An 11166-nucleotide genomic window follows, 5' to 3' on the forward strand; every position below is an offset into this window, starting at 1 on the left:
TGGGCTTGCCTGCTCTTGCACCATGAGAATGTACTTTTGCTTCAGCTGCTATCAAACTCTTGCTTACTTGAGAGTTTGTCTCTGCATTCTTCCTTTGCTTAACTCAAGAACCAAGGCTGGTTTGGGGTGTGGGGACAAGACACACTGTTGACATCCCAAAATTTGCATAAGATAATATATCAAACGTAATACTCACATCAAGATTCCCTAAAGCTATTTAGCCTGTAATCATAACTGAATAACAGATCAAATGCTTGAAGGACTTATGATAGATGGCATAACTCCAATTTTTTAGTACTCATGCAGGTCTTCAAATAAAAAAAAAAATCAAATGATAAAATTACCTATAAATTTTCATCAATGCTAAAATCTAGACATAGCTGAGATCCTTTAAAATGCTGAACATAATAAAATAAAACATGTTTCAATAAAAACAAGAACTATTAAAGAGATGGGTCAACTTCTTTACGCCAATGATATAATTTTTAATAAAACTAAAAGAAGCCAAATAACCCAACAAGTTTTTACTTCTAAGAACAAAAGTATCCATTTTTACTATAAAGGGTAACACAAATATTGGCCAGCAAGGACTGAAACCAACAAGAGGTAGGAATGTAGTTACAGAAACCTATCTGAGCAAAGTTGTTCATCAGGTGTGAGAGTAAAACTGCTCTTGGTAATTATTCAAACATTCCAGAGAATATGAGAGTTTCCTAAAGACCGATGATGAGGAAAAAAGAACTTGTAAATTTATTACCTATCTTACAACAAAATTATATAATGGGTTATTATGCATAGCTTATCAAGATTTTTTTTTTAAATGTGATTATCAGAAACCCATATAAGTTTGTAAAGTTTACAAAACTTTTTTTTAATTGGATCGCTTTGCTAAGAAGTTATTTTAAGAAATAGTAATTTCAGTAAAAATTTGATGAAGTCTCAACTGAGATCCTTACCAACAGAATGAAAGCGTGTAAAATAGAGAGTGTACAGTTAGATAGCTTTGTATTTCAAGCACAGATGACAATTAATGTGAATTATTGCTTCAGTGCCAAATTAGAGGGAGTCTTCTGGCAAGTTGGTGAACTCTAGCCTGTTCAACATCATAGATGCAAATGCAGAAGACATAGAAGATTCATTTATTAAATTCACTGCTGATACAGGACAGAGAGACTAATCGGGTCAGATTACAGATCCAAGGCTTTAAAAGGTCTCAATATGAATTATCTAATAATGTGAAATTTAGTTAATTTAAAAACTCAAGTGCTACTACATGTAAGGCAAAGTGCAATACACAAATATACCATCTTCTGTGATTGTGTTTAAAAATTATTAGCTACAAATGCTAATTCTCGTATACCTTGCCAAAAATGTTGAATGAGAATACTCTCCTAGGGAGATTACCAGAAAAGCTATTATAAAAAAAAAAAAAATTAGGAATTTCTGTCATTGTCAAGGTTCTAATAATACTGATCTATGTGAAATCACTCTTAACCTCAAGATATTTACAAAGGAAAGGAGACACAATACACAAAATGTTCATGAAAGTTTCGTATGCAGTGGGGCACCAGTGTGACTCAGTTGGTTAACGGTCTGTCTTTGGCACTGGTCATGATCCCTGGGGTCCTGAGATAGAGCTCTGGCATTGGGCTCCCTGCCTCTCCCCGTGCTCATGCGCTCCCTCTCTCTCTCTCTCTGGGTCAAATAAAATCTTTTCTTTAAAAATAATTTCATACACAACAAATAGCTATTTTCATGAGAAAGTTATTCTTATTAGTGTCCTAGTCATAGAGACTAGAAAATATAGAAAGGATTTTAAAAGTAAAAAAGTGATATTTCTCAGATGTTAACAAAGGCAAGCTTGTAATTGTTACTTAAATCTTTTCTTTCACCTCTGTATCTTTTTAAGAGGTAAATGAGAATGGCTAATGTGTCTTTTTAGGTAGGAGGGTGTATCTTTTTCATGTTCTTCTCAGTAGTTTCTATTGTTTGGGTTTTTTTTAACCCAGAGCTGTAGTTGAAGGATTACTCAGGTGAGCAGAAACCAAAGGGGTAGCCCAAATGCTCTGAGACACATCAGTCACATTTACTACACACGTGAACCCTATGTTGAGCATAAGAAGACCTGGATAATGAGGCCAGATGGTCAGTGGAGTCAGAAAAAAATGACGATGTGAAATTCTAATCCTTGTGGGCAAGATCCCTAGAGTCTTAAGATGGAGACACATGCAAACTTGGTAGGTATATAAGTTGGTATGACCTTTCTTGGTTTTCCTTAAGTGAGTGACTTTATTTCTAAAGTCCTGAGCTAAAGACTTAGTACTTCCAAAGAAACCCTACATCAGATCCTTTGAATCAAAGAGAATACCCAGTTTACCACTTGGTAAGAAAGCTGTTAACACAAAATCCCCTCAAGACTGTTATTAGGTTTTTGTTAACTGGACTGTTGATAACCATTTTATATTCAATCACTATAAAGCAAAATCCCTAAAATATAAAGCAGCATTGGGCATTTTATTCTTTTTTGTATTGGAAATATTGTTTTTACCAGCATTTTTCACAGAACTAGAACAAATAATCCTAAAATTTGTATGGAACCACAAAAGATCCCGAGTGGCCAAAGTAATCTTGAAAAAAGAAAAGCAAAACTGGAGGCATCACAGTTCCAATGTTCAATCTATATTACAAAGCTGTAGTCATCAAGACTACAGTATAGGTATAGTACTGGTGCAAAAACAAACACACAGATCAATGGAACAGAATAGAAAACCCAGAAATGGACCCACAACTACATGTTCAACTATTCTCAACGAAGAGGAAAGAATATCCAATGTGAAAAAAGGCAGTCTCTTCAACAAATGGTGTTGGGAAAACTGGACAACATACAGAAGAATGAAACTAGACCATTTTTTACAACATCCACAAAAATAAATTTAAATGGCTAAAATTAACAACACAAGAACAGCAGATGTTGGCGACGATGTGGAGAAAGGGGAGCCCTCTTACACTGTTGGTGGGAATGCAAACTGGTGCAGTCACTCTGGAAAACAGTATGGAGGTTCCTCAAAAAGTGAAAAATAGAACTATTAGAACTAGCCTATGACCCAGCAATTGCATTATTAGGTATTTATGCAAAGGTTACAAAAATACTGATTTGAAGGGACACATGCACCCCAATGTTTAGAGTAGCATTATCAACAATAGCCGAATTATGGAAAAAGCCCAGATGTCCATCAACTGATGAATGCATAAAGATGTGGTATATATACAATAGAAGAGGACTCAATCATAAGAATGAAATTTTGCCATTTGCAACAATGTGCATGGAGCTAGTACATTATGCTAAGTGAAACAAGTCAGAGAAAAACAAATACCATATGATTTTACTCATATGTGGAACTCAAGAAACAAAACAGATAAACACTAAAAAATATAGAGAGGCAAATCATAAAATAGACTCTTAACTATAGACAAACTGAAGATTGTTAGAGGGGAGGTGGGCAGGAGGATGGGCTAAATGGGCAATGGGGATTAAGGAGGGTACTTGCTGTGATGAGCACTGGGCTTATATGTAAATGATGAATCATTATATTTTATCCCTGAAACTAGTATTACACTGTATGTTAACTAACTAGAATTTAAATAAAAAGTTTAAACACTGAGTGTTATATGTTGGAAAATCAAACTTCAATAAAAACAAATTTAACCCCCCCAAAAAATGATAAAACAAAAAAATAAATAAAACAACTTTAAAAAAAAAGAAATATTGGGGTTTTCATTGTTACTACATAGGAAAATAGTAAGGGATTCCAAAAACCAATGAGAATAGTGGAGGATTAAAAAAAAAAAAAAAACTTGACTTTTTTTGGGTTTTTTTTAAGGTTTTATTTATTCATGAGAGGCACAGAGAGAGAGAGGCAGAGACGCAGGCAGAGGGAGAAGCAGGCTCCATGCAAGGAGCCCTATGTAAGACTCGATCCCAGGGCTCCAGGATCATGCCCCGAGCTGAAGGCAGATGCTAAACCGCTGAGCCACCCAGGGATCCCAAAAAACTTGAGTTATTATGAAGAATAATGGACCAGAAACTTTCAGCTTAAAATTAAAGAAAATCATGAATATATGATATGATATGGTCACTGTTGCTGGGTACTTGTAAAGTAATATGAAAAATTGGTCTAACCATCTTTTTTGCCACATTATGCCACATTGAGTTGTTCTAAATGACACATTTTATTTAGAATGATCAAGCACTGTCCTACTTGAGTATCCAATAAGACAATTTATTCTCCCTTTAAGAATGCTTTATTTTAGGGATGCCTGGGTGGCTCAGTGGTTCAGCACCTGCCTTCGGCCCAGGGCATGATCCTGGAGTCCCGGATTCTAGTCCCACATCAGGCTAGGCTCCCTGCATGGAGCCTGCTTCTCCCTCTGCCTGTGTCTCTGCCTCTCTCTCTCTGTTTCTCATGAATAAATAAAATCTTTAAAAAAAGAATGCTTTATTTTAGATTACTGTATACATAAAAGAGTGGGTGGGATGGTTTTCTAAATTATTGCTTCTAATTAAATAATAATGATGATAATAACAAATGTCATTATAAAAGCAAATGTATAAATATATTCATAAGTAAACATTACCTTGGAAAACAAGCCTAGAAAACAGGAGAGTTTATACTGTCATACCTGCTTATTCACAGCTTCAACTGACACATAGCAGGCAAATAATAAGTTTCCTTTAAAGATTGGAATAAACTGGGGAATAGGTCTCTGAAAAGTGTACAGGCTGCCTGACCCTGAAGGCATATACTTGAAGCCAGCAGCACTGAGATGTCCTCAGTTTCTGAAGCAAATGAGGAAAGTCCAAAAATATCCTGCTTCTTAAACAGGTTGATTTTTTTTAACCTGGTGTGATTTATGCAGAGAATCTGTAACATATTCCAGTTCATCAAAAGTCTAATTTACATATATTTAAAGGACATTGTAGAAAATAATTAACCAAATGCATCACAATTCAGACAGTAAATGTTGACTGGGGATTTTTAGAACCTTAAATGGAAAACTAGGAGGTTAAATAAGTACATTGGGTTGGTAGGGAAAAAAAGAAAAAGGAAAGACGAAAGGACAGAGGGAGGGAAAGAGACAGAGGGAGAGAAATGGGAAGTTGTTTTCTTTGCAATGCTTCATATCCTAAAGTCACGCAAAATAAAGGGCTATTCATTCTTTTTTCCCTATAGTTTATGAGTGAAAAACTGTGTTGCTTACCAGCCATCATTTTGAAATATATTAAAATGATCACAAGTACTGTGTGCATCTAATAACACATCTCACCAAGTTCTAGCTTAGAGACTTACAAGGAGAGGAACATTTGGCTTGTGAAAATCAAGCTACATTCCAATCAAGATTGTACTCCCCATCAGCGATGCACACAGGAAAATTTTCAAATGAAAATTCAAAGATGAATGATAAAATTTTTATTAATTTTCATGAATACCTAACATTTAGTGGGAATTTTCTAAAGGTTTAAATATACAAGATTACTTACCTGTTATATTAAAACTATTTTAATAAGCTTTTTATACTTCCTCACATTGACATAGGAGCTGGCCTTTAATGAATAAAATGATTTTATTATACCTAACTCCATTTCAAGGAATAAGACATATAAACTTCTTTTTACCATTTAGGTCTCAAACAAGTGGAGCATTATATAATAACTTCTTAAGATTAAATCAGGAATTATTAATTTCTGTTTATATTCATATTTCAAGATATCAACATATTTGAAAGAAAAACTTTCAAAATAATGTCTTTCTGCTATTAATGTACACAGAGAGTTATTAGTTTATACTGGCTGTGTGCCCACATAAATTACTGCAGTTGAAGAAGAGCATGAAGAAGACAGGGCTGCCTAGAAGGAAACTGAATTCAAGACCTAGAAAGCAAACCTATACACTTGATCCTGGCTAGAATGTTCTCTAAACAGTGCCATTAAAAAATAGTGAATAAAAGAATTAACCAAATTACCTGACATTCAACTTCTCAAATTTATTTTTTTGATCAGAGTAAAATGTAATTAAAACAAGTTCATTAACTAGATGTCCCTATCTGCTCTCAATTCTTTTCAATTGGAAATAACCACACAGAATAACCATGTCCTTGATTTGCACAGTACCTTCACCCTTGCCGTATATATTTGGAGAATTCCATTCCCAAAGGCATGCCCTCAGCCGCAACCCCTTCAAACAGTTGTTTCCAGCCAATAGATACGCTTTCTATATCCATGCCAAAGCTGATCTGAAGTACAGAAAAAGAAAGCTATACTGGAAAGAAGGAAATAGTCATGGGCAGTTGTAGTCTTGGTAATCGATGTCATATAGTCTTAAAAAGGCATAGGAAGAAAAAAAAGTCATAGAAATTGATACATAATAACTATTTTGATATAGAAAAAAGGCATGCCTTCATTTGCATACATATATATTTATTTTCCTTTATTCTCTTCATATGTTTACATTCATATATATGTGTATACATATTCCCTCAAATACAAACATAACTAAGCATACCAAACTATTTTTTATATTTAGGCTATTCAAAATACAGTATAAATACCCTGGGGAAACATGTCATTTTATTTTATTTATTTTTCTTAAAGATTTTATTTATTAATTCATGAAACACAGAGAGAGAGAGAGAGGCAGAGACACACAGGCAGAGGGAGAAGCAGGCTCCACGCAGGGAGCCGGAAGTGGGACTCGATCCTGGGACTCCAGGATCACGCCCTGAGCCAAAGGCGTATGCTCAACCACTGAGCCACCCAGGTGTTCTGGAAACATGTCATTTTATTGCTTTTTCATGAATTTTTACATACATTCACATATTTATATGTGTAATACATGTATTGAACATTTATTACGTTCATAAAATTAATGTAAACATTTTTTAAATGAATACACACAAGGAAAAATTTGAGGTGAATGTGATCATACTGGGTTAAAAAAATGAGGCATAAAGTCATGAAATTTGTATGTGTAACTATAAAATTGATTTAAAAAGCAGAAGATATAATTAAAGGAAGCTTTCACAAAACCAACACCCCTTTGCATTGTAACAGAAAATTAGCAACTCTGTCCATCAACGTGCAAGTCTCTGCTAAAAATATCAGAATTACTCTCCATCACCACTAGGTGGCTCACTCTCTATATCTAAGTCTCCGCAGACACACCACTGGGGCCCCATAGGCGTAGGCAGTAAGAGTCTCACTAGAGTACAGGTAGTAGAAAAATAATCACTTCGAAGAAAACCTAATGTTTTGAACAAGGGAATACCTGAGCTACTCCCCCATCAGTTCTCATCAGAATTGTCTTTACAGAGACAGGATAATTGGTAGAGTTGGTCTTAGACCAGAGATGTTTATTTTTTATTTTTTTATTTTTTTGACCAGAGATGTTTAGAAAGCCAGATGGAATCCCTTCTAATAAACATTCTGCAACGATGCCCAGTCTCTTATACTTTCAAATGCATTCATAATGTGAGAAAAATACCCCCCCCGGGGGGGGGGGGGGAGAGTGAGAGAGAGAGAAAAGAAAGCACCACCTTAAAAAAAAATCAAACAACAAATCACATTATCTACTTTTGACTGAATTTGGAAGTAGAAAGTAAGAAAAGTTAAGGATTAGGGAAAAAAATAAACCAGCAAAGATGGGAAATTTAACATGGAGAGGAAGTTCACTTTCCTAGATTTGCAAGATGGCTCTAAGCAATCAGTTCCTCCACCAAACTGCATTTTAGCAGAGGGAATATAATAGGGCAGTAGCCACAGAAGCTTGTAACACCATCCAATGTATTGCTATAAAAAGCTTTACCATCTGGATCCTAATTCTCCTCAATATTGAAACTGTAGAGTATTTTCTTCTCTTCATTCTAATTTACAGCTATCACTCAGTGCAGCCCTGAAGGGTGCATACAATATGCCATTGTTAGAGCTAGTGTATAATCCAAGGCAATTTGGGGAAAATCAGCTTGTAAGTATAACTGCATGGTTTTCTTGGTATTCAGCACCTGTTTGCATTTTGTGAAAGCTTATAAATTTTGCTTGTATTTTTCTTCTTCTCTTCCTTTTGCCTCGGTCAGAATAGGTCTGTAAAAGTTGTCATGCATGTGTAAAAATGTTTGTGGACTGCACCATCAATCTTATCCCACTGACGGTTAAGACCTGAAATATTTGAGATCTAACAGTAGTGAACATTATTAACCTGATTCTTTGATTTAACCCCTAGTATTCATTTTTTGCTTTTATTTTTAAAAATCTCCTAAAATACCAATTCACCAAGCTACCTAGGAAAGGTTATCAGATATAGAGAAGGAATAAAAGTGTTTCAAAATTAAGGAAGCTGGTGACTAGAAGCCAGCATGGTGACAGAGGAGTCATCACGTCTGTGTCAAATAAAATGAAATTGATTCCCTCTCAGCAAAGGCAGCTCTGACTGGCGATCCATAATGTGCAAGCAACTGGTTAACTTTTCACCTGCCTCACAAATCTAGATTAGGAAGAAAGTAGGGTTAAGGGGGAACAAGAATGAGAAAGCTAGCTCAACAACTGAATTAAATTACCTCTCATCTCCACAAAATACCTGGTTAAGATTACATCTTTGGATGTCTTCTGTTGCTTGCTGAATTGGTCAGTACAGACAAAAGAAAAACTAAACGAGAAAGTATTCTCTCCCTCTCTAAGATTCAATTCCAAGTGCACACTACCTACCCAACTTGGAAAAAGAAAGAGAGAGAGAGAGAGTTACATGAGTTCCATGTCCTCAATCTCCCTGGCTGTTTCTGATCTCCTGATCTTACTAGGAGCAATATCAGTTCCTTAAATTAAGCTATCAGCTACCATGGAGAGTATGAGAATGGAGTAATATGAGAAGGCTTATTCAAAGTTTGAATAGGAATCAAAGTGTGGAATAGCAAAAAGTAAAGTTGTGCTTTCTTGATATTGTTACTGTATAGCAAACTGTAGACTCTATTTGCCAAATTACTTTAATACCAGGCAATGTAGAAAAGGTAGATATTATGGGAGCCAAAAGCAATGACAGAAAACATCTGTTAAGTATTTGTCATGGACTAAAAGTCTTTGTTGAGCACTGCAGAGGGATCTGTTGCACTAAATATTAATGACATGTGAAGAAAGCAACTCTACATTCTTTCTTCTACCTTCCAAAGAGTCAGCAAATAACCTCACACCCATGGTCTTTTTGCTTAAGGGGTTCCTAGACTTGTCAGAGGAGAAGGTACCTAGCTGGCCAAGCTTGAAAATTCTTGCTCCCAGGTGATGCCTTGACTTTCAAGCATATACCTAGATCTGCCTAAAGTCATGTGCCATGCTCCCACCTCAGAACTGAGGTCATCCACTTCAAGACAACACATGCCACCAAGATACGGTGTGGCTTAAAAGCACTTTCTAGGATAACGAAAAGAGACATCAAGTTTCCCAGTGCAGCACAATATAAAGTGTTATTTGCAAAATGGTACAAGATCCAACATTGCCTTAATTAATTTGCTGCTTACCATAAATTCCTATTAGACCTCACTTTGGAATTGAGTGGTAATTCAGAGGTACCACGTACCTGACTTACATATAGGATGCACATCTTCTAAAGAACATTTCCTTATGCTCATTTCAATTCAACTAAGTAAATTATGACTATTACTGTCTCATAAGATTCCCTGTGAGGTAATGTGCATATAATGATTAAAAGGAGTATTAAGAGATGGGAATGTCTAAAAAGTTGTTAAAATTTTTCTCTTTCATTTTTTTTTTTTTTTTTTTTTTTTTTTTTACTTAGGACTTTGGGCAGGAAAATTGCCTGTAGTCAAGAAATGTTTGGGGCAATAACAAATGCAGATTAATATCCCCAAGGCAAGGAGACTCAAATCAATAAACCAGTTTTGTTTGTAGTTTCACAAAGATAAATCTGTTAGTATAAATGCAATCGTATAATCTAGCTCATTTTAGCAGAAGAGATCCCCTCCAGTTCATTCTTTACCATGTTAAATAACCAGTTTACCCACCTTACCACAACAGACTTCTCTCAACCCCAAACTTCTCCTTTTCAAATCCACATTATCCAGATATGTACAAGAGCTCAAAAAGATGAAAAGACATTTGCTTCCTGGCTTTCCCTGACAAATACAGCAATTTGCATGAATATTAAACTTCTGTGATTCAGCAACTTTCCTCCAGTCTGTATATCACTGAATGTTAAATGCTGAGGACGAGTTTGAATCCCTTGGCTTTTATTTTAGAAGACCGAGGTATGTGTTCCGCAGCCAAAGAAGAGAATATTTAAAGGTCTTCAAATCACACATGCAGAGTTGCATAACAATTGTCACTAACTCGAAAGGTTGGAACCACACAGACGCTAAATGTGGAGTTGCCTATGAATCACAAACTGGAGCTGAGTTTCGTATTTGCAGAATATTTATAAGGGTGAGAGGAGAGAGGAGTAGAGTTACCATCTGTGTCGAAACTTTAATCAGAAAAAAAAAAAGAAAAGAAAGAAAAAAAAAAATCACTGCTGAACTACCGAGCCCTGATCAGCCTGCGTCCTCGAATGAAAAAGTCTTTCTTGCCAGTGGAAGCGAACGCGGCGACACCTAAGAGGAGAGATCGCAAGCGCCTACCTGCGAGGGGGCTGCGAGGGGGCGGCGAGGCGGCGGCGGCCTGGGCCCGGCACCGGCACCGGCACCGGCACCTCCTCCCCGGCGGCCCGGCGTGTGCAGGGGGGGCCCCGGCTGGCGCGGGGCGCGGGGCGCGGGGCGCGGGGCGCGGGGCGCGGGGCTCCTCGGGCAGCGCCGCCGGTGCCCAGCCCGGAGAGCTGGGGCTGCAGTTGCCGACGCCGCCTCACTTAGGGGAGAGCGCTCGCTGGTGTGTGCCCGTGTGCGCGCGCGCGGGTGTGTGTGTGCGCGTGTGTGCGCGTGTGTGTGCGCGTGTGTGTGCGCGCACCGGCCGCCGGCGCCAGGCTGAGCGAGCCCCTGGGTTCTGCGGGCTCCGAGCGCTCGTGCAGGCAGGAGGCGCCTCCGCAGCGACCCCGCGGCCCGCTGACCTTGCTGCTGGGGATGCGGCCCTCCAGCTCCCTCATCAATAGACCGAGCGATCAATCAAATAGAGGCGAT

The 11166-nt window shown here is 37.5% G+C and overlaps 1 protein-coding gene across 1 annotated transcript in view; it reads right to left on the reverse strand.

The window, feature by feature from the left end:
* The window catches only part of TENM4 (teneurin transmembrane protein 4), a 2813748-nt gene extending 2802983 nt beyond the window's left edge, over window positions 1–10765 (reverse strand). The window contains exon 1 of the mRNA XM_072794810.1: window positions 10675–10765. The gene's annotated coding sequence lies outside the window, so the exon portion shown is untranslated. The remainder of the gene's footprint in view (window positions 1–10674) is intronic.
* Window positions 10766–11166: the final 401 nt, after the last annotated feature.

This window comes from Canis lupus, chromosome 23 (assembly GCF_048164855.1).
Source record: "Canis lupus baileyi chromosome 23, mCanLup2.hap1, whole genome shotgun sequence".
NCBI classification, from domain to species: Eukaryota; Metazoa; Chordata; class Mammalia; order Carnivora; family Canidae; genus Canis; species Canis lupus.